This window comes from Pongo abelii, chromosome 7, assembly GCF_028885655.2.
Source record: "Pongo abelii isolate AG06213 chromosome 7, NHGRI_mPonAbe1-v2.0_pri, whole genome shotgun sequence".
NCBI classification, from domain to species: Eukaryota; Metazoa; Chordata; class Mammalia; order Primates; family Hominidae; genus Pongo; species Pongo abelii.
In genome coordinates this window covers 84,073,310-84,097,934 of record NC_071992.2, presented here as the reverse complement: position 1 = coordinate 84,097,934, position 24,625 = coordinate 84,073,310, and the positions used below count along the sequence as shown (strand labels likewise).

General features: G+C 36.0%; 2 long non-coding RNA genes across 2 annotated transcripts in view; both read left to right on the top strand.

Annotated features, from left to right (window-relative positions):
- The window catches only part of LOC129061037 (uncharacterized), a 33,919-nt gene extending 28,161 nt beyond the window's left edge, over positions 1-5,758 (top strand). The window contains exon 3 of the long non-coding RNA XR_008528002.2: positions 5,172-5,758. This is a non-coding gene — a long non-coding RNA (uncharacterized LOC129061037). The remainder of the gene's footprint in view (positions 1-5,171) is intronic.
- A 1,119-nt stretch (positions 5,759-6,877) lies between these two features.
- LOC129061038 (uncharacterized) lies at positions 6,878-18,194 on the top strand. The gene is made up of 3 exons (XR_010141176.1): positions 6,878-7,377; positions 10,586-10,666; positions 18,101-18,194. It is a non-coding gene; the product is annotated as an uncharacterized LOC129061038 (long non-coding RNA).
- Positions 18,195-24,625: the final 6,431 nt, after the last annotated feature.

Below are 24,625 nucleotides of genomic sequence, written 5' to 3'. Positions count from 1 at the left end.
GAAAGGAGCCAGAGGCTGAAGTAGAGAGACAATTAGGAGATGAGATTGTGACAGCTGGGGCCAAGGTAGCTGCAGAGGGGCCATGAGAAAAGGCCAAATTCTGAACATGTGGTATTTGAGGTTAGACATAATGAGATGTGATGATGGATCCACTGTGTATGTGAGTATAAGACAGAAGTCAAGATAACTGATTTGGGTCTGAGAAGTTGGGAGAAAGGAGTTGCCTTTAACTGAGACAAGGAAGACTACAAGATAAAATGGTGTTTGTTGGAATGTGTGGAGCACAATTTAGGACATTTTACATTTGAGACATTTTTGGGACATCAAATTGGAGATGTCAGGTAGTCTTATCAGATAAAATACAGGATGAGCAGTGGAGTTAAAATTTCATATTTAAAAACTGTTTAATGTAAGTATATCCTAGATATATAATGGTACATACTTACACTAAAAATTATTCATTGGTTGTCCAAAATTCCCATTTTACTAGGTATCTTGTCTTTTTATTTGTTAAATCTGGCAACTTTATCAGCTAGGCTGTAGGATAATGGGATGGGGTTGCAGGCTGGAGCCATCAACGTAACGATGATCTTTAAAGCGAGGAGACTAGGTGAGAGCATCACAGGAGTGAGAATGGACAGTAATGTAAAGTGATCTAAGGATTGAGTCCTGGGATTCAATGAAGAGGTTAGATAATGAGGAGAAACAGTAAAGGATACTAAGAAGGAGAGGATGGGAAGTTAGAGGAAAATCACTTGTGTGTGCCATCCCAAAAGCCAAGTGGAGAAAGGGTTTCAAGTGGAAGCCATCGATGGCGTCCAATGCTGAAAATAGGTGACATATAATGAAGATGAGAACTAAGAAGGGAACTGTCAAAGAAGATATCCATAGTGAGTTTTGACAAAAGAATTTTTGGTAGATGAATGAGGGATCCTCACCCAGAATATGTTCCAAATTCTTTTAGAAATAGCGAGTTGAGAAAATTCTTACAAGAGGCTTTATAAAGTGAAGACAAGGAATACAGTGTCAGCTGGAGATGAAAATGAGGTTAAAAGACACTTTTTAAAATAAAATACATGGGAGAAATAACAGTGTTTGTATGCTGCTCAGTATAATTCAAAGAGAGAGAAAACTTAATGATGCAGGACACAGAGGGGAAAATTGCTGGAGAAATGTCCCTGGAGGGAATGGAATTTTGAGAGCAAATGAAGGGATTGACCTTGGATAGGGATATGGAGAGGTCATCCATAGTAACTGGTGATGATGTGAAGTTGATGGTACAGGAACAAGGAGGTGAGTAGAAGCGGTGGTATTTAACAGAAGTTCTCTTAATGACCACTTTTGTTTTCACAGTGAAGGAGGAAGCAAGGTAGCACTTTGCTGAGAGTGAGGATTAAGGAGGAAGTGGAAGAGACTCAAGCCCCTTTATTTCTTATCTGGCTCTCATCATTTTTGCAGTTTCATCTTTTCTGAATTTGTTTATTCCTCTGTTATAAAACATATGACTTTCTATTGTCTTTCCATCTTATTTGATGGTGCATGTGTTCTATTTCCCCTTAATTTGTAAGTTCTCTGAAGGCAGAGTTCATACAAGTTTGGGTGTGAATTCTCATGCCTTAATCATAGTAGACGTTGAAGACTTATTAAGAGAATCAAGTCTTTAAAAAATGAAATGCACAATAATCCCCAGAAACTCTTTTAAGATTTTAAAATCCTCATACACTTGAAGATCCACTGTATATTATAGAAAATTCAAACAAGTAAATCAATTATTTTATTCAGTAGTTATGAATGTATGGATTATAGAAAACTGTACAAAATGTTAGCAGTATGTACTGAACAAACCACTTCAGTGTGCATAGAATTGTTAAATAGCATACACATATCAATTATGGTTCAAAGTAAAAAGACGGATTCTTGAAATACAGCCTTATAAATTCCAAACTAAGCAGTGTATTCTATGTAGAACTTCAAATACAATTTACTAATAAGGATTTTTTTTAAGTTGCCAATTATGTTCTTCCAAAATATTAACCAGGTGAAATTATGTAGATATTTCAAAAGGATAGGAAAGTATAAATAGTTATTCTCAAGAATTCAACATACATTAGTGGCTAAAAGTGTTGATATGCTAACATATTTACAAACAAAATAATAGATTATTATATTTGGTGAAAAGATTAGGTATTAACTTCAAAAGTCTGTATAATTATGGCTCTGGTTTACTTTAGAGTATACGTTTAAGCCCACACTATGCAAATTAAAAAGATATTATATTCAGTGTTTATGTAATTGTGTATTTCCTCTAAAATTATAGTGAAAATATCTATAATTAAATAAATGCTCTCTTCAGTTACTGAAAAGTCTTATAATCTTTTCACCTCTGTAAACAAAGGCCTATTTTAACATCCTTATGAAGCTTAGCTACTGATGATAAAGCCACACATTTTTTACTATATTTTAGAGGGAAGAAATACTAATTAACTATGAAAAATGAATTACCACATGAATACATGAATCTTCAATAATTAATCATAATACCAATGTTAGTGATAATACCAATCCAATATTACAAATAAGCTAATTGTCTTTTTAAATTTACATATTGTGCCTTTAGTGCTAAAACTGTTTCAGATATTTCCAAACATAAAATGAATCCTTAATTATTTTTATAATCAAATTCCATTTGCTCATATAGTCCCAATAATCTCAAAGAAGAAACTACATCTGGATCTATTTCACACTATTTGATGTAACTGTTTTCAAAAGAAAAGCCAGCTCAATAAAATAATTAATCAATTTAAAGTCTAAGTTTATTAAAAACAGCTGACTTGCAAACATGTGACTGCTAAGAACCATGAGCCCTGTTCATTTTATTCCTTTTAGCTTCATTTTACTTGTAAATGCATTCTTTTCCTTTCTGGAAAAGAATTTTTCCTTATTATTACCATTTTTTAAATCACGAAAAATTAACTGTATTCATTTTTGCTATTATGTTAGCCTGAAACTTCACATCTTAATATACATGGCATATATTATTTTTAAATTTCCAACATCTGTAATATACCCACCAACTATGCTTCCCTTGGGGACCTGCCATTGTTCAGTGGCTGCTTCCTTTCTTCCCTCACTATAGAGGTGAGAGCTGTTCCACCTTCTTTGATGGAGACTGTTTAACTGAAGCTGTGTATTGTTTCTGCTTCCGATGACTAAGACAGAACTAGAGAATATTAGAGCTGGAGTGGACTTCAGAATCCATCCTGTCCACTCATCTTGCCTTATGCCTGAGGAATGAGATCCAGAGACGGAATATAGCTTGACATACACAGCTCAGTAGTGAGTGAACCAGGACATGATTTCAAATCATTTTCCTTACAACTGTATGTTCACATTTGTATGTGCTTCAGTTAAAATTTACTTTCCCATTTCCCTTCTGCATGAATTGCCCAAGGTCATCCTTCTTTAGCTCTCCACAAAGGATTTTATGCTCGGGTATCATAGTGTCTATTTCCTTTGGATCATATCCATGCCTATGGATGTGGCTTACATCTTGCATGAATGCCATGTTGTCATGCCAGTCACCTCCCAGTGACCCATGTTTTCCTTTTTGTTTTTTTCCCCAAAGCATATACTATTTAAGCAATGGGGTTATTTACTTCTCTTCTGTGTCTCCTTAGTACCATGCATTATCTGTGACAGTCCTCATTACTCTGGACTGTCATTGTTCATTTGGTTGCCTGTCAGTCCTTAGAGACAAAGAAAATATTTAATTTAACTCTGTATTTTTAGTGCCCAGGAAGGCTCTTAACTTGTTTTTTGATATTGTTCAAAGGCCCAGCACAGCCATGGGTCCAGAAAACTGTCTTGATCCTGAAAACTTCTCTTCTTTCCCCCATCTTTCCTCCACCTCAAGGCCTCAGACTTTGTAGAAAATCAGGCAGTTATTTTGCTTTTGCAACAGAGCTGATTTTGGAGGTCGCCAGAGTGCTGATGATTACTTCCTTAAGCTTTTCTCTCAGCATCAATTCAGAGACTCCAACCCCAGAAAATGTTCCAGGTAGGAAGAGTCATGGAGGAGTCTGGTGGTGAACTGTATTCTGGGAAGTATCATCTCCACCGGTGTTGTGTCAAGTAGAAATCGATACAGGTGATAGATACAAAGGAAAGTCTTTAAATGTATTTTCCAATTGGGCATACATGTCCATTTGTGTTTATCACCTTTCTTTCATATTGATAATAACTTAATTCTCACAATCTCATGCAAGATAAGAAACAGACCTGATCTGAACCAAAGAAGAAACATTAATTCTCTCTGTAGCTCTGGAATTAGGAATAGACCAATTTGTAAACTGAAGACATCAACATGCTTTTAAAAAGATTTTGCTCCATTTATATCTATTTTGCTAGCACATGGAAATAAAAACTGCCAGAAATAAAGTAGCCACATCATTCAAAATAGTGTTCCTTAAAGGGTGGTCCACAGGAAGGAATCATTTAAGAGGTTGTTAAAACTACATATTTCTGGGCCACCACCCCAAATCTGCTGAAGCCTCATGAAAATAAAAGCACAAAATGTTAGCACATGGTGACATTGCAATGGCAACCTGGTGTAGGGGAAGAAAACCACATAGAGAATGAGGAAAATTGAATTCTTATCTGGTTTTCACCACAAACTAAATATGACACCTGGACAAGTGTCTTAACCAACCTGGACAACAGTGGAGAATATGCTGGAGTGTATGTTCTGGAAATGAATTTGTTGGAGAATATGTTGTTAGTATCCTCACTATAGTCTCTGATTCTTTCATCCTCTTATGAAAGTACATTTTGCAGTTAGTTAATTATGTTGTATTCACTATTCTAATTACTTTAAGTTTCCTAAGCATCCCATGGCCTCTTGAATATAAAGGAATGATTTTTTGTGTTTCTCAGGCCATCTTTCAGGATCTTTAAGGTTAAAACATTTAATGTGATTTGAATTTTCACTGTGTACCAGATGATTTTATAGCTAAAACCTCAACAATTCTGTAAGGCAGTTTGACAAAAATCTCCTTTTTAAACAAAAGGGCAATCTCATCCAATCAAATAGGTTGCACAAGCAAACTGCTTACATAATGTTTCCCTTCTACCCAAATCTTGTTCACAGTAGGATCTCAACATCTTTTTGACAGGCAATAGAAGTGCTAGAGCATGGAAACCTGCAGACACCTGCAAGAAGTGGACTTCCTGGCATTATAACCATTCTCTGGAGTGGTTGCAAGAAACGATTGAGGAGAACTGGAATCCGACCCACTGGCCAAAGTTAAGAGTATCTGTCATTGTACATTCTTTTCGGAAAAAGAAATTGCCTGAAGTCAGAATTTAAATCAATTTTTTATATGCTACCCCATAATAGTAAGAGTTTTTGTTAAGTAAGTTACTAAATATCTTTTTAAACAACATACAGAGTTTGCTCATCTTTTACTAGGCATTGAAAACATGACAAATGATATATCAAGCTTAAGGAAATCATCAAAAACACAGATACTATTTTTGTATAAAGATTGCTATTAATTATAATATCAACAACGAAAACAATAGCAATCCAATTAGCACAATTCTGGCATGACAAGGACCCTAAAGATGCCTAGAATATTACAAAGAATATTTAGTGGCATTGGAAAACAAGTTATAATATTATCTGTATCTCAATTGCCAATTGTCCATAAGTATGAGCCTGAATTTTTAAATGTATATACATAGAAAAAATACATTAAAAAATGCCAACAACTGTTATCTCTAAATTTTAGATAATTTAAAATATCTTTCTCTTTACCTTTCTAAATATTCACAATTACTTAGAATGAATAGGAAATATTTCATAATCAGGAAGACATGTGTGTTCATTTAAAGAATCTCTTCAAGGAATGGGAAACTATTTATGAGAAAGTAACTGGGAATTCAGTTAGCAGTAGTTGGGATCCTAGGAGGATATATTGAAGAAAATCAGTGATTAATGGTAACACCAATTAGTGATAATGGCAATCCATCAGTTTGAATAAAACTAGGGAGGAGACATGTCCTTCCACATTAGGGATGTGCTAGGAGCTTCCACACTGTTGTGTGGCAGGAAGCAGAGAAAGGAGGAAGATGACATTCTATTTTGGGGAGAAAGGAGAGGGGATCGTCATTGGAATCTGTTTCAAAGGATTTGGAGGTGGGCACAATGAGGTTGAGACTGTGCACTGGATCCTGGTGTTGGCATTTTTAGCAAGGCTAACCTGGAGCATGTGGCTCAGCCCAGACCTCAGCTTTCTCATGCACCCCTCATCCTTTCCAACTGCAGTGTTTCCTGGTCTCAAATCCTTGATGCCCGAGAGTGGCTTTCTGTCAAAGTGAAATATTGAGCCATAAACTGAAATTGTACATCTCCCTCTCAAAATATGTGACCAACAAATGGGATTAAAACTATGTTGGCAAATGTGGGTTATAATGATTTTACCTATTGGGAGCTATTCATCTGTATGTTGTTTTTATCATTTCAAATGTTATTTGTGGAAGGAGAACGTGATTATTTGCCAAGATCTACATTATGTCATCTGCCCTGTTCTATAAACAGATTACACATACCATATAGACATAAGCATAGGCTGTGGTTAGCTAATTATGTTTAATGCAAATGTTCACATATGTACAATTCATTTTAAAGGGATTAGTTATAAGTGCCATATTTTAGTTACAAGGACTTTTGGAAATACCTCATCCTAGCAGGGCACCAGAGCCACTTACCCTTCCTTTTTTTTTTAAAATGAACACAAACCATATGGAATATGATATAGAAATCTAATTTTTGAAACAATACCCACTAAGTACATAATATACTGTGAGATAATTTGGCAAAAGTGCTAATCTATATTACAAATAGGTTTTGTCCAGGTATACTTGTTGCCAAAAGAAAGCATTTTTATTTAAAATCTAGTATTACAAACTGTTTCCAAACACATTCATTTGATTAATAAAGCTAAACAGTGAAGCACAGCATTGGCCCTCACAGCAAATAATTCAGATTAAAATTTCAGTATAAAAGACTTTTGTTTCTTAGAGAAAGTTAAAATAATCCCATCATGCTCAACAGATGCAGCATTTCTATTGTTCACACAAATTTCTGATCACCATGGCAGACGTTTCTGCTTACCTACTCAATGTCTATTTCCCATTCAATTTTTGTAATATAACCTGATTTTCAGTGAGGCTGTACGTAGCCAGCTGCAAATTGCATTTCCTAACCTCCTTTGCAGGTAGAAGTGGCCATGTGATCATTCTGGCCAATGAAACTAAAGTGGAAGTTTCTGGGAGAGACTTCAAGGAAAACTCTTTAAAAGAGACTCGATTCCATTGGTAAACAACTTTTGTTCTTCTACTTCTTCCTACTTAATATGCTGATTTTAGAGAATCCAACTTGTGACCATAAGGCAACAGCAATGCATATGAGTGCTGCACCACGGACCTCTGAACAGAAAGTTGGAGGGAGTCTGCCTGAATCACTGATGGTATTACAGAGTCCCGGACACCAGTTCTAAGCAGCTTAGCTCTGAGCTCCTTGTTTCACAAAACTAATATAATTGATTTAGTGCATTCCTTAATGATAAAAGTACAAATTATGATTATTAGCTGAAGTTTACTGTTTGTAGATGTTGTCAAAGTCTCTTAAAAATGGTCCGTTTCTCTGCCTGTGTTCGTACCAGCACCATGCTGGTTAGGTTACTGTTGCCTTGTAGTACAGTTTGAAGTCAGGAAAAGTGATGCCTCCAGTTTTATTCTTTTTGCTTAGGTTGCCTTGACTATTTGGGCTTTTTTTTTTTTTGTTTCATATTAATTTTAAAATAGTTTTTTTTTTCTAGTTCTGTGAAAAATGCCATTGGTAGTTTGATAGAAATAGCACTGAATCTGTAAATTGCTTTGAGCAGTATGGCCATTTTAATGATATTGATTCTTCCTATCCATGAGCATTGAATGTTTTTACATTTGTTTGTCTATTCTCTGATTTCTTTGAGCAGTGTTTTGTAATTCTCATTGTAGAGATCTTTCACCTCTCCCCTGGTTAGGTGTTTTCTTAGGTTTTTTTATTCTTTTTGTGACAATTGTCAATGGGATTGCCTTTGTAGATTTGGCTCTTGGTTTGGCTGTTGTTGGTGTATAGGAATGTTAATGATTTTTGTTCATTGATTTTGTATCCTGCAACTTTGCTGAAGTTGTTTATCAGCTGGAGATCAATGGAACAGAATAGAAAACCCAGAAATAAGGCCACACATCTATGACCACCTAATCTTCAACAAATCTGACAAAAATGAGCAATGGGTAAATAACTCCCTATTTAATAAATGATGCTGAGATAACTGGCTAGCCATATGCAGAAGATTGAAGCTAGACTCCTTTCTTAAACCATGCACAAAAATCAACCCAAGATGGATTAAAGATTTAAATGTAAAACCCAAAATTCTAAAAACCCTGGAAGACAACCTAGGCAATACCATCCTGGATATGGGAACAAATGGAGTTTCATGACAAAGACGCCAAAAGCAATCACAACAAAAGCCAAAATTGACATGTGAGATCTAATTAAACCTAAGAGCTTTGCACAGCAAATGAAACTATCAACAGAGTAAACAGACAATATTTAGAATGGGAGAAAATTTTTGCAAAGTATGCACCTGACAAAGTATCTATGAGGAACTTAAACAAATTTAGGAGAGAAAAACAAACAACCCCATTAAAAAGTAGGCAAAGAACATGGACACTTCTCAAAAGAAGACATACATGCAGCTAACTAGAATATGAAAAAAGAGTTCAATATCACTGATCATTAGAGAAATGCAAATAAAAACTACAATGAGATACCATCTCACACCAGTCAGAATGATTATTAAAAAGTCAAAAAATTACAGACGCTGGTGAGGTTGCGAAGGAATAAAAACACTTATACACTGTTGGTGGGAGTGTAATTTAGCTTAACCATATGGAAAGCAGTATGGCAATTCCTCAGAGAGCTAAAAGCAGAACTATCATTTGACTCAGCAATTCCATTACTTGGTATATACCCAGAGGAATATAAATCATTCTACCATAAAGACACATGATGCGAATGTTCATTGCAGCACTATTCACAATAGCAAAGACATGGAATCAACCTAAATGCCTATCAATGACAGGTCGGATGAAGAAAATGTGGTACATATACACTTTGGAATATTATGCAGTCATAAAAAAACACATGCTCATGTCTTTTGTAGGAACATGGATGGAATTGGAGGCTATTATCCTTAGCAAACTAATGCAGGAACAGAAAACTAGATCACATGTTCTCACTTATAAGTGGGAGCTAAATGATAAGAACACATGGACACACAGAGGAGGAACAACAGATGCTGTGGCCTACTTGAGGATGGAGGGTGAGAGGAGGGAGAGGAGCAGAAAAGATAACTATTGGGTACTGGGCTTAATATCTGGGCAATGAAACAATATGTAAAGCAACGCTTGTATGGGTGGATCACCAGGTCAGGAGTTCAAGACCAGCCTGGCCAAGATGGTGAAAACCCGTCTCCACTAAAAATACAAAAAAAATTGGCCAGGTATGGTGGTGGGCACCTGTAATCCCAGCTACCCAGGAGGCTGAGGCAGAGAATTGCTTGAACCTGGGAGGCGGAGGTTGCAGAGAGCTGTGATCATGCCACTGCACTCCAGCCTGGGCGATAGAGCAAGACTCTGTCTCCAAAAAATAAAAAATAAAAAACCAATGCCTGTAATCCCAGCCCTTGGGAGGCCGAGGGGGGTGAACCATCTGAGGTCAGGAATTTGAGACCAGCCTGGCCAACATGGTAAAACCTCATCTTTTCTAAAAATACAAAAAATTAGCCAGGTGTGGTGGCACACACCTATAATCCCAGCTACTTGGGATTGGGAGGCCAAACCTGGGAGGCAGAGGTTGCAGTGAGCCAAGATCATGTCACTGCACTCCAGCCTGGGTGACAGAACGAGAATCTGTCTCAAAAAAAAGAAGAAAAAATTGCGTTTCCCAGTGAAACTCTTTTTTTGATGAATAAAACGGTGTTTGAGTGACTCAGAAGAGTAAATAGCTTCTTCTTCATACACTTTGTGCATTGCTTCTTTGGCTATCTGGGAATGCTTTTTACTTCTGAAGAATGTTTTTTAATATTACAGAGTTATACTCTTTTTTATAAGCCATGGTTTCTTAATATAAACATCTTTGGATGGTCTTCATGTATTCTAAGGTTGTATATTTGCTCCAGTATTGTATAAGCAATTTTAATGCCAACAACTGGTGTTTACCATGACAGTGTGGATGAATGTTCTTGTTTGAAGAAAAGAAGATCTCAGTGGTAACCAAAGTCACATATTCCATTCTATAAACAAAAGTGTCTTATAAATATTTCCATCGAAATCCAGTTCTAATATGGAGCTTATTGAACCTAAAACATCTGAATTATCATATCTGATTCATGACTTAGTTATGAAAGCCCAGAAGGTTAATGAAGTATCAAAATTATGTACATATATGTTTTGTTTTGTTTTGTTTTATTTTGTTAAGATGGAGTCTCTGTCTGTTGCCCAAACTTCCCAGATTCAAGTGATTCTCCTGCCTCAGCCTCCTGAATAGCTGGGACTACAGGTATGTGCCTCCACGCCCAGCCAATTTTTGTATTTTTAGTAGAGACAGGGTTTTTCCATGTTGGCCAGGCTGGTCTTGAACTTCTGACATCAGGTGATTCGCCTGCCTTGACCTCCCAAAGTACTGGGATTACAGGCATGAGCCACCGCGTTGAGCCCATACATGGTTTTAATTTAAGTACACTTTGTTCAGTACTTCCTTGGAGAAATTAATAGATACTACAAAATGGAGATAATGGCCTTTATGCTACCCTATCATAATTATTACATGTTATGTAACTTCTTTCAGATTAAGGTAAACAGGAGGTAGCTTTACAAACTAAATAAATTCTGAATATCTGTATAATAATGGTTTTCTTCTCTTTTCTGGAAATACATATTAGTTGATTTTTCAATTAACTCATGACGTTTCCTCTAATTTTAATATTTTTTTAAACTGAGAGTGTCATTTACAGCAACATAAATGGAACTGGAGGCCATTGTGTTAAGTGAAAGTGCTAAGTGAAGCCAGATACAGAAAGACAAACGTTGCATGTTCTTACTCATATGAAGGAACTAAAAAAGTTAATCTCATGGAGATAGAGAGTAGAATAATAATAGATACTGGCAGCTGGGAAGGGTTTGCCTGTGGGTGGGAGGGGTTGGTTAATGGGTACAAACATACAGTTAGTGAGAAGGAATATGTTCTAATGTTCAATAGCAGAGTAGCATGATCATAGTTAACAGCATATTGTATATTTCAAAGTTGCTAGAAGAGAGGACTTGAAATGTTCCCAATACACCCCAAATACCCTAACTTGATCATTATACAGTGTATACATATAACAAAATATACATATACTCCATAAATGTGTACAAATACTAGTATCAATAAAAAACTGCTTTGTCCACCATATTTAATCTCCTAATAATTTGTGCAATTGTTTATTACCATCATCTTTATTGAACATTTTTTATATAATTGAATAGTCCTGGTAAGTGATAAGAGTGGTAACCATACAACCAAAAGGAAGAATTTAGGTATGCATCCCTTATTTATTATCAACATTTTGTTGTAGGACTTTCTCCTTAGTTCAGCTGAAAGCCAGGTTCTTGTCACACGGCCATGAGAGATTGGGCTCACACACACTTTGAAGGGTGAGAAAAATGGAATTTATTGGGCAAAAAGGAAAAACAGGGAAACAGCGACTCTCAGCAGAGCGAGAGTACTGCTAGGATAGGCTTCCCACCTAGCAGATTGAATTTCAGGTTCCACCCTGGAACAGGAGAGGCCAGACTTCTCCCTCCATGCAAACGGCACAAACTTCTTGAGGCTCCAACCCAGTGAGCACTCCTCCCAATGCACAGGCCACTTGGAGTTTTTCTGGGGACCCCTTTACACTTGGCTGTCTCAATTTCATTATTCAGGGTTCTTTTTACCTACTAAGGGCACTATGGTGAGCAATTTTTAAATACCACATATAAATGTGCTAGGTTAATAGTGGGAGTGGAGAGGGTGTTTGGAATTACCAAACAGACACGGAAAGCATTAACCTTTAAAGCTTTTATTTATGTATAATATCTTCTATAATCAATACACTCCACCTGAATCACTTAAAATATATTCTATTACCATTTTAATGCTGTTTCCTAGAACTTGGCTAGAATTGTAATTTTATATTTGAGTGGGATATAAATGCTAAATGTTTGGAAATAAAGCCTTACAACCTGAGTATTAAAAACATGTAGGAATAATTATGAGTCTGACATCCCTAGGAACAAAATATACTTAAATCAATATGCAAATTGTCTCTTTATAATAATCTGCATAATGAAGAACATTATAATTTTTCTTATTTTCACACAGCCGTTAACAAACCATCTGTATGCCTAATATTGATGCTGTCTTCCCCTAGTGTACTGGACAATCTAAGACAGGGAAATAAAGATAAGATTTGGATTGAAGAGTGAGGTAAGATTTAACATCATCAGACAGACAAATCATACATATAACCTTGAGTTAAATACACTTGCTTGTGGATCGTTGAGCATCAATTCTTCAAAACAGTGTCTGCTCATTTAATGAGAATTCATGTTCTATCATGAAAGTTCTCAATCTTGGTTATAGGTTTCCTCTGTTATGAACTTTTCAATCTTATTTTAAAACAACTTTACTGAGGCTTATTTTATATACAGTCACTTGCCCCATAGTGACGTTTCAGTAAAGGATGGACTGCATATTCGAAGGTAGTTCCATAAGATTATACTGCATTTTTAGTATACCTTTCCTGTTGTTTAGCTGTTTTTTCTGTGTTTTGGTACGCAAACACTACTGTGTTACTATTGCCTACAGTATTCAGTACGGTAACATGCTGTGCAGGTTTATAGCCTAAGAGCGATAAGCTATGCCATATAGCCTAGGTGTGTGTGTAGTAGGCTGACCATCTAGGTTGGTGTGAGTACACTCTATGTTCTTGGTACAGTCACTAAATTGCGTACTGATGCATTTCTCAGAATCCATACCGTTCATTAAACAACACAGAACTGTACAGCAAGTGCATGCATTTTAAATGTACAGTTCAATGAGTTTTTACATATGTATAGACTCACGTAACCACCCCCTCAATCATGAAATAAAATATCTCCATCATGCCAAAATGTTTTCTCCTGCTTCTTTGCAGTCTTGTCCCAGGCAACCATTGATCTTAAAGGAAATCAGACAGACACTCTTTTGTGTCTTTGTCTTTTTTCCCTTTAGTATGATTTTGAGATTCATCCACATTGTTACCTGTATCAGTGGTTTGTTCCTTTTAACTAAACAGTATCCCATTATATGAATAAACCATCATTTCTCTATTAATTCACCTGTTGATGGACATTTTGATTGTTCTCAGTTTTTGGCAATTATGAATAAAGCTGCTATGAACATTCATATACAAATTCTTGTGTGGGTGTGTGTTTCAGTTTATCTTGGGTAAATACCTAGGAGGGAAATTGTTGGATCACATGGTAAGTGTGTGTAACTATAAAACAAAACATAACAAAAACAGCAAATTGTTTTTCAAAATGGTTGTAGCATTTTGTTCCCACTGGCAATATGAGGGCATTCCAGTTCATCCATATCTTAACTAACTTTTGGTACCATTAGACTTCTTAATTTTAGCCATTCTGACAGTTTATAGCAAGCTTGTCCAACCTGCAACCCAGGATGCATTTGAATGCAGCCCAACACAAATTCATACACTTTCTTAAAATATTATGAGATTTCTTTGCAAATTTTTTTAGCTCATCAGCTATCATTAGTGTTAGTGTATTTTATGTGTGGCCCAAGACAATTCTTCTTCTTCCAATGTGGCCCAAGAAAGCCAAAAAATTAGACATCCCTGGTGTGTAGTAAGATATCATTGTAGTTTTAATTTGAATTTCCTTGATGGCTACAGATGTTGAACATCTTTTATGTCATTATTGGCCATTTTGTATCTTCTTTTGTGAAGTGTCTTTCCTGGACATAAGTCTTTTAACAGATTTATATATATCAAAAGTATTTCCTTATACTTAGTGGTTTGACTTTTCTTTAACAATTTTCTTTAAAGGGCACATGTTTTTAGTTGTTTCTAAAGTCTAATTTTATATATACTTTTTTTTATTTCATGGCTTGTGCTTCTTCTGTCAAAATATTTGGCTGTAAATAGACAAAAACATTTTTTCCTATGTTTGCTTCCAAAAGTTGTACAGATTTGCACATACATACAAGTCTATACTTAATTTCGAGTTAATTTTCATGAATGATGTGGAGTAAGAGTCAATGAAAAAGTTTTGTCCGTTCTTTTCCAAAATGCTTTTTTTTCCCATCCCTATCTCTTTTTTCTCTTTCTGAGACTCCAGTTATATATCTGTTACAATGCTTGGTATCTTTTCATAGGTCACAGACACTCTGTTCATTTTTGTTTCTTTAGGTTTTATTTTACCTAACCTTCAGTTTGAATAGAGTTTGAATAGTTTTTATTTTTTGTTTGTTTGTTTTTTTTTGTTTGTTTGTTTTTGTTTTTGAGACAGGCCCTTTCTCTGTTGCCCAGGCAGGAGTGCAGTGATGTGATCTTGGCTCATTGCAGCCTCAGCCTCCTGAGGCTCAGGTGATCCTCCCACCTTAGCCTCGCAAGTAGCTGGGACCACAGGCATGCACCATCACGCGTGGCTAATTTTTGTATTTCTAGTAGAGATGGGGTTTCACCATATTGCCCAGGCTGGTCTAGAACTCCTGGCCTCAAGTGACTCGCCCACCTTGGCCTCCCAAAGTGCTGAGATTACTACAGGTGTGAGCCACTTATTGGTTTGTTTTCAAGTTCATAGTTCTTTTCTTCCACATCTACTAATCTGCTTTAAGTCTGACAGTGATTTTTTTCATTTTATTGTATATTTTAGTCCTAGTAGTTCCACTTGTTTACTTTTTTGTCTTCTGTTTCTGTTCTCAAGATGTTCATATTTTCTTGTAAATCCTTTGCCCTATTTTTGATTTTTAAATAGCTACTTTAAGGTTCTTTTTTCTAATTTCATCTTATTGATAAACAATTTTCTTATTGATAAATTTTCTCCTAGGTATGGATCATAAATTGATGCTTTTTGCATAGTTAGCAATTTGTGAGTGGGTGCTAGACACAGCATATGTTACATTGTTGAGTACTTCCATTTTGTTTTGCAATTTGTGAGTGGATGCTAGACACAGCATATGTTACATTGTTGAGCACTTGCATTTTGTTTTCTTCCTTTAGTGTTGAAGTTTATTTTGGCAAGCAGATACATTACTTCTACCTTTGCATAATATTTTTCATAATTGTTTAGAAATATTGTTAAGATGGGTCTAGAGTAGTCTTTCTGTAATCCTAGTTTAGCCTTACTGCTAAGACATGACTTTCTGTGATCTCTATTGAATACCCTCAATGTTCGATGACACTTTTTACTGCCCGGTTAGAATTCAAACACCTCCCAGCATTGGCCTCTGGGATTTTTTTTTCAGCTGAAAGCTCTCTGGTAGTTGTTCTTTTGCTGGCCTTATGAAATTTTACCGTAAGCATGCCTAAATTAGTATTTAACCAATGAATTAAAGATTCTGAAATTCTTTCTCTGTGTAGGTCACACCTCCCAGTACTCTGCCCTGAAAATTCTAGCAGCCTCAGCCTCCCCAAATTTCATTCTCCTTTCATCAATTTATACCATCCTGCTCTATTTTGGATTCTTTCCCTGAATTATAGTCTAAAAATTGCCTCCAAAATGAAAGCTTGACAATTTTATGACCTACCTCCTTAGCCACCATTCTTTCAGGGATCATAATTCTAATCTGTCTCTTCTCCAGTTCCTGAAAACAATGGTAAAATATATATATTCTGGTTCTTTTGCTATTTATAGTTAGAGGACAAGTTCTATACCAGCTATTTCAGTTGAAAGAAGAAGGCTAACTCTTATAGTTTTATGGTCATAGTCATTTATTTTTACTTAATAAAATGAGGGTGGGTGCTTTACAAACACTCCTACTGTTTGCAGGCTTCTTTATTTTGCAACTTTATTTGATTAGGCATGTATCAGATAAAGTATTTTTATCACCATATGTTCCTTTCTTCTTAGTCTAGACCTATGACAATTCTCAGTTTTCTACAGTTCTCCCAGAAGCATTCATTGGTTTAGTTTAATAGTAGAACTCCTCTGTTAGGAGATGATATTCCTTTAGGGCAAATTTGTCCAGCCCGCAGCCCACAGGACAACTTTGAATGAGGCCCAACACAAGTTTGCAAACTTTCTTAAAACATTATGAGACTCTTCTGCATTTTTTTAAGCTCATCAGCTATCATTAGTATTAGTGTATTTTAAGTGTGGCCCAAGACAAGTCTTCTTCCAACATGGCCCAGGGAAGCCAAAAGATTGGACACCCTTGCTTTAGAGGTAACAAAGTCCTAACAAATTAGGGGAGGAAAAAACAAAACTGTTACCTTAGTATAAAGAAAAAATACGTATAAAACTTTACACAATATATGAATAAAAGAACACTAATACAAGGGTTGACGTTAGGATGTCAGCCGGGCAAAGTGGCACATGCCTGTAATCCTAGCACTTTGGGAGCCTCAGGTGAGAAGATCACTTGAGCCCAGGAGTTTGAGACCAGCCTGGGCAACCTGGTAAAACCCCATTTCTACAAAAAATACAAAAATTAGCTGTGCATGATGTTGAGAGCCTGTAGTCCCAGCTACTCAGGAAGCTGAGGTGAGAGGATCACCTGAATCTGGGGAGGTGGAGGCTGCAGTGAGCCAAGATTGCACCACTGAACTCTAGCCTGGGTGACAGACTGAGACCCTTTTCCCCAAAAAATAAATAAAATAAAATAAAGAAGAAGAAAAAGAAAAAAGGATAGGATGTCTGTTATGCGATTTCTAGAAACAACAAAAATTAGTGATTTTACATTTTTTATGAGTTTTAGAGTCATCTCAATCCAAATAGGGGTGTAAACCTACCATGACTGTTCCCCTTCTCACTTGTTCTTCTTACCCTCAGCCCATTCTCTGTCTGCTGGATAGCTCTGTTGAACCTCAGAACCATTCTTATCATCCTTTCCTCTGCTCTACACTTCCAAGCCACTACAATGTCCCTCCTGTTTGTTCTTTGATTACTCTGGATTTTTCACTATTATTATACTTGTCAAATTGTGTAGCAAACAGTTGTTTATTGACCTGACTCCTCAACAGGACTGCAAACACTTAAAAGAAGGACTGGCCGGGTGTGGTGGCTCATGCCTGTAATCCCAACACTTTGGGAGGCCGAGGCGGGAGGATTACCTGAGGTCAGGAGTTTGAGACCAGCCTGGCCAACATGGTGAAATCCCATCTCTACTAAAAATACAAAAAATAGCCGGGCATGGTGGTGTGTGCCTGTAATCCCAGCTACTCAGAGGCTGAGGCAGGAGAATCGCTTGAACTTGGGAGGTGGATGTTGCAGTGAGCCAAGATTGCTCCACAGCACTCCAGTCTGGGCGACAGAGTAAGACTCTGTCTCAAGACATAATATAGAATTTATCATGAAAATAGATTAATTTTAGTTCTCATTTTAGCTAACAAAAATATCTTTCTCATTTATAATTTGCCTATTTCAAGGCCCACAGATGATGGGTAAAAGAAAAATAAAAACATTTCTTTTCCTTTTACTCAACTGATATGTGAGTTAGTTACTGTACTAGATTGTAAGCAGGGTCGATTTGTTATTTAATTCTGTCTGTCACAGATTGCTTATTGTAAATGGCCAATAAATATTTGCTGAATAGATGGAAGAATAAAAACTGAACAAACAAAAAAGCTTAAACTGGTATTGTCTTTCAATATACCTAAGTAAAATTAAGTATGGAAAGAAACAAGATAAGAGTCAAAAAAATTATGAGATATAAACCCTTAAATATTTAAAAATGTTTATAATTTAGTTTCAGGTATAAAGAAATTTGTAATAGAATTTTTCCTTGAGAAAGAAAAGCTGGATTTTGCAAGGCCTGTAAGAGGCTGTCAGTTACTACCTAAGGTAAAATCTTAAGAGTGGCTTTCGATTATAACAGATTTCATGCATAATAATATTGGGAACTGTATTTCACTTGTTACTCTGAATAGTAGATGTAAGCTTGGGATTTTTTTTCTACTTACTAGTGTCAGATTCAGAATATTAAAAAAATTAAAAACTCTAATTTCTGAATTTCAAGGATTTTAAGATTTAAAATGTTCATAAGGGAAAACACAGAGTATGGAGTAGAGATCCCTTACACATTTTCACAACACACACAAGAGAAAGCAGGCCTACAAGCAGAACCAAATTAAGAGAGATTTTAAAAGGTGTTTATTTAGAAGAATTTCTGGTATGACTAGTTTAATTTGAATAATATGAAAGATCCACAAATAAGATAATAGTTAAAAAATTTCAAAGAAAAATAAAATTGTTCAAATGTCTTTGACAATTAGAGTCCTATGCTTTGATATTCAAATGATTCTGTTGAGAAAAATAAAAAGATAAACTATTAATAATTTAAAAATACAGAAAATATTACCTCCCAAGAAAATGATGTAATAATATAATTAAATCATGAACTTTACTTCCCTAAAAAATTGATATTCACTGTGATCTAATATTTTATGCTTGATCTCTAGATTATAGAACAAATGCAAATATTGAAAATGTTGTAGTTTTCTAACATCAAGTATAATTACTGAGACATTTTCTCCATTACTAGCTATCATGAATCAAAGACAATAATCCCTGGTTACTTTACTTATTAAAGCATGTAGTTCCTAAGTGCTCTTCTGATGAATAATGACAAGAATCCCAAGCCAGTTTCACTCACTGAACCAACAGATATTAAAGCCACAAGAATCCAAATGTTCGTCTGTTGAAGCCCCTCATTTTAGAAATAAGAAAGTTAAAGTACTGAGAATAATCTCTCTGAAGTCACATCAATTGTTTTTGTTTTCTCTTCTGTATATAATGGTGCAAATGTGACAGACTAGAGATTTTCCACTAATACATCTTCTAAGGACACCACAGTTTTTCTTCAAAGTGGTCAGAGAAAACAGATAGTAGTATATTCAAAGAGTTAATATTTCCCCACTAATGCCATATGTAACATTATCAAATATGTGCTACAAATTTACACAGTACAACATGTGTACATTTGAGAAATTGGATTGTCTCATTTAGTTGCATCTAAAATACATTAAATTAATTACTATTAAGTGAATTTATGTAGGAAAATAATTCATAGCATGATCATCAGATCTAAGAGGAAACATGATTATTACTGCTCTATGTGACTGATTTGAAATAAAGCTTAGGTTAAAACTACAAAGCAGGTTTCTAAAAACATGTTTTCACGTATTTGAGAAAGGACAGGGACCTCTTTTTTCTCTACTCTTTTCTTCTCCATCATAACTTCTTAAGTTTTTAGTATAAATCTCTATATAGAAAACTAAAAGTATAGTTTGTAATTTACTGACCAGGAAACAGAATGACAGAGGGAAGCATAAGACTTCTATGAAAGACATGGAACTGCCCGTGGTGTAGAATAGAAACAATTAGCCTGCATCTTTGGTCTAGCTGTCGAGAGTTCATTGTTGCAAAATTGTATTCAAAAGTGTTCATCCTGCATGTTCTCTCTATCAGACAAATAATTTCAGCACTGGAAATAGAAGTCATCATTTGCTTGTATAGCTGGGCAGATCACAGGCTGTGCTGGAGTGTTGTGTTATCTCTCCAGCCTTGTACTACACAAAGCATCACTGCACATTTTTGAAAATCCATTAAGACTATGAAAGGCAAGCATACAAAATAATGTAATCCATGCTCCAATCTGATCTTACTGTAAAAATCCACAGAATTGTTTATAGCATCCCAAACTCAGCTTTGTGTTTACTGGGGGAAATGTCTGCCTCATGAAGGCATGGTCCTGCCCTGTTTGTACGCATTTTTTAGGAAACGGTGAAATACAACATCCTTTTGCAAAGCTTGCTAGGGAATCTCTGAGAGGAATAGAAGCTTTCACAGATACTGTCTGAATGAATTCATTTTGAACACTATCTCAGCTAGGCACATTTTCATTGATATTTCAAAAATAAGTGTCGTATTTCCAATTTTTAGACCTACTCTTTTGAATAACTGGATCCCTACATTTAATTTTTCTTCTAGCATAAGAAGCAAGACCGAATGTATGGTAGCAATAACCATGTGCTTTCATTTTGTGGTGGGAAAGAGGAAGAAAGAAACAAGTGTTTATGGGTTTATTCTACAACTCTGCAGCACCAAAAGGAACAAAAAGTGTTTTGTTGGAAAAAAAAAAATGCATTTTTAACCACATTAGCTTCAGTTCCTCTGAACAAAAGTTACTTATTTTAACTAATTGAATTTTTTATTACACAACTGCTATATTTGAATGGCAACATTAATGAAGAACCAAACATGACATGTGTTACCATCTTTACAGTTATTTTTTTCAACCATTAAAGTAAAATCTAGCCCCCTTCGATAAATGTAACTTATGTTCAATTTTTGTAATTAAGAAAACTATTTATATTTTTGTTGTGTTACTTCACCATCTGACTCCATGTCTCTTTGCTGTAAAATGGCTTTGATAAACCCAATACCATACGTCCCATTGCTCATCAGTGCACCTCGGGGGTGTCTTATGTTTAGAAATTCATGAATAATAACATTTGGGAAATGAAAAGACAGGGAAAAACTCTAAAGATTTGTATCTCAAGATTCTGTATAGTCTGTACAACTTTATGCAGACAGCATACTATACGAAGCCTGCCAAATTTTTATTCTTTTAACATTTCCTGAGTATGATTTTTCTAGAAATGAGCAACTCCCAAAGTAATTGTATCAGGGACTGCAGACAGCTCTGTTCCCTGGGAAGGCCCAGGTAGAGAGTGCAGCATGAGAGTTTAGCTAAAAGATGACCAGTCCAGTGAATCAGGAATCCAAGAATTTAATACCCTGATCCTAATCCAGCAAGGGATGCACTAGATGTCTTTCCTCTAGTGATAAGTTTTAAACTTATCAAAACTGTGCTTTGCAATTTGCAATTGCAAAATTGTGGAACCAACCCAAATGCCCATCAATCAACAAGTGAATAAAGAAATTGTGGTATATAGATATAGGATAGAATACTACCCAGTCATAAAAAGGAATGAATTAACAGCATTTGCAGCAACCTGGATGAGATTGGAGACTATTATTCTAAGTGAAATAACTGAGGAATGGAAAACCAAACATCATATGTTCTCACTGATATGTGGGAGGTAAGCTATGTATATTCTTAAGAAAAATGAAAGCATATGTCTACACAAAAACCTATACATTAATATTTATACCATTATTATTCATAATATCCAAAAAGTAGAAATAATCCAAATATCCATCAACTGATAAATTGACAAGCACAGCGAGACATAGCCATACAAAGGAATATTATTAGGCAATAAAAAGGAATGAGATACTGATACATGCTACAACAATCTCAAAAACGTTATGCTTAGTGAAAGAAGCCAGTCACAAAAGACCACATATTGTATGATTCCATTTATATAAAGCATCCAACAAAGGCAAATACATAAGGACAGAAAGCAGATTCGTTTAATATAGTAACCTAAAGTGGAATATTATGCAGTAATCCCAGCACTTTGGGATGCTGAGGCAGGCAGATCACTTGAACCCAGAAGTTTGAAACCAGCCTTGGCAATGTGGCAAGACCCTGTCTCTACAAAAAATTATCTGGGTATGATGACATGCACCTGTAATCCCAGCTACTTGGGAGGCTGAGGTGAGAGAATCACCTGAGCCTGGGAGATAGAGGCTGCAGTGTGCTGTATGTAGGTGTCACTGCACTCCAGCCTGGGTGACAAAGTGAGATGTGTCTAAAATTTTTTTTTTAATATTTGTTTTGAGGACAAGTTAAAGACATAGGAAAATGCTCAGAAAACATTTAGGGAGAAAAAAAAAGGGTATATCTATTTTGGAAGGAAAAACTGGTATTAGAAAGGAAGCCATATTTTTAAAAGATAATAGAGATATCTAAAAGTATGCTTTTACAATTTTTCGTAAATTGTATTACATTTAAACTAAATGCCATTTTAATGTTCTAACATTTTTCTGAGGCAACAACTTTTATTATGAAGCATTTCAGAATAGAATGTAATCTCTCAAATAAAATCACTCAATCTTTTGAATAACACGCAACTTAAAATTTAAGTTTTTGATCAGTCTGAAATGCAATGAGTGAATGTCATTTTCTTCCTTTGAATTGAGAAATAGTATATATGAAATATTACTTTTATTGAAAAACTCCAGAAATATGATTCTGTCCTATGAAATCAAAACTGTATTTTGACCGATCACCTACAAATTGCCAGAGACTGCTAGACATGGCAAATATATAGGACAGAATCACTACCCTCAAGGATTAATAGGAAAAGAACACACACAAATAAGTAACTGTCAGTGTATGTGAGTGGTGAAATTTTAAACCTGTACAGCTCCAGAGGTTGTGAGAGGGAGGGCAAAATCACCTTTGGGAGGCATGAAGTGAATTGTCAGTGATTGCTTCTTATGGGAGATGATGTTTGAGCAGGGTATTGAAAAATAAGTAATAATTCTAAAATTCAAATGAAGACTATTAGAGCTGTGGGGTATGTGATGTTAGGCAAAGGGAACAACCTGAACCAAAGCAGTAAGATTTGACATCATTCTATGGTCTTGGGCCAACATGTAGTTCAGGATTGTTGTAGAGAAAAGTCCAATGGAAAAGAAATGTAATATGAAATTTAACAGAAGGACAAGACTTTGGAAGATGGTGGATTGCATACATATTAGGATTTAGTTTGACTAAAGGTGTCAGAAATTCAAAATAATATTGGCTCATAGAAGACAGCAGTTTATTTCTCCCACCCATGTTATTGCTGGAGGAAGCCGGTCTATGACAAGTTTGGAAGCTCGGTGATGCTAATAAATTCAGGTTCTCTTTTGCTTGCTACTCCACCATTTTTTGTATCTCACCTCACAAGTTCAAAGAGCTGTTCTAACCCTAACCCTCATATCTACAATTCAGTTATTAGGAAAGAGAAAAGGATGAAGAAAGACATGCTACCTCTCTGTCAGTCTGTTCTGGCTGCTACATAAAATATCATAGACTGGGTAGCTTGTAAATAACGAAAATTTATTTCTCTTAGTTCCAGAGGCTGGGAAGTCCAAAATCAAGGTATCCGTATATCCCAGTATCTGGTGAGGCCTGCTTCCTTGTTTATAGACAGCCATCTTCTTGCTGTGTGTGTCTTCAGGTGGTAGAAAGAGTAAAAAAGCTCTTTGAGGTCTCTTTTACAGGTCCTGAATCCCATTCATGAGGGCTCTGCCTACCAAATCACTTACCAACGGCCCAACCTCATAATATCCTCATATTGGGGCTTAGGATTTTAACATAAGAACTTTAGGGGGACACAGACATTTAATCTATAGCACTGTCTTTAAGGACACTTAGCAGAAGTGCTACATGGCACTCTTGCTTACATGCTATTGACCAGAACTGAGGAATATATTCACAATGAGCTAAAGGGAGGCTGGGAATTTAACCTTCACTGTGATAAGCTATGTGTCTTCTAAAGATGGCAGCAGGCAAGTGGTCCTATTATGAAAGAAAAAGGGAAAATGGATATTAGAGGTAAACTAGCAGTCCCTGGAAGGCCGTCCTAGGAATCTTATAATAAATCTCATAAGGCATAGAGAACCACTGCAGGCTTTAAGAGGGGGTAACCTGGCCAGCATGGTGAAACCCCATCTCTACTAAAGATACAAAAATTAGCCGAGTGTGGTGGTGGGCACCTGTAATCCCAGCTACTCAGGAGGCTGAGGCAGGGAGAATCGCTTGAACTCGGGAAGCAGAGGTTGCAGTGAGCCGAGATTGTGCCACTGCACTCCAGCTTGGATGACAAAGTGAGACTCTGTCTCAAAAAAAAAGGAGGAGGGGTGGGCACAGCAGGAGTAGAACAATAAGATTTATTGAGCTGCAAAGGATGGATTAGAGAGTGGCAAGTAGGGAGAAAAACTGGTTAAGAGGCTATTGCAGTAACCCAGACAAGAAATGAAACAATGGCAGTGGGTATAGAGAAAAGAGCATAGGTTCCCAACATAATTGGAGGATGGAATTAAGAGATCTTGATGACTTGCTGTGAAAGGGTAAGGGAAAGAGAGGAAGAGGAGATGATTCCAGAAAATATAGCAACATTCAACAAGATAAGAAAGAATTCAGAAGTGGACTTCGCAGAATGGAGCAAAAGCATCTCAACCGTGCAGGAGTAGGCTTTACACTTAGAAGTCACGGTTGCTGTGTTCCCATGTTTTGATATGTATTTGTGTGCTTTTTAAGCTTCTTTTTTCCCCAAAATCATCATTATAGTGTCTGTATGGAAACATCTAT